This window comes from Oncorhynchus nerka, linkage group LG3, assembly GCF_034236695.1.
Source record: "Oncorhynchus nerka isolate Pitt River linkage group LG3, Oner_Uvic_2.0, whole genome shotgun sequence".
NCBI classification, from domain to species: domain Eukaryota; kingdom Metazoa; phylum Chordata; class Actinopteri; order Salmoniformes; family Salmonidae; genus Oncorhynchus; species Oncorhynchus nerka.
Genome location: NC_088398.1, coordinates 26387738 through 26388222, shown reverse-complemented (window position 1 = coordinate 26388222; position 485 = coordinate 26387738).

Genomic DNA, 485 nt, shown 5'->3' with positions numbered 1-485 from the left:
CCAAATCTTCAGGGTTATTGATATGTCATGAATCAAAATAAAATGATGCAAACTATTGGAATAAATAATTTGCCAATATTCAAAGATCTCTATGGTAGAGGTGTTTTTGATTTTTCTTAGCTCTTACCTGAGAAGTGGTTCACAAAGTTGGTTGAATGGATCACATTGTCATCCTCATCAACACCAGGGTTGGAGGGAATGGAGTCATCAATGAACTTAACATTATCTCCAGGGGTCCTATTGGGACCCAAGCCTGGTGTTGAAAAGGATGGGTGATCATTTGCATTTATAGTTGCATCCATAGTCATCCATCTGCACTGTATGAGCAAGATGTCTGTTCTGAATTCATTATAAATTGTCTTTTGGTGATAATGTTTGAATTTGACATGACATTTATTCTGGTAAGATGATGCAACCGTTACAATTGTAATGATATTTCAACAATATTGCTTTAGCCATAGGCAATATACCAATCGTGTTCTATA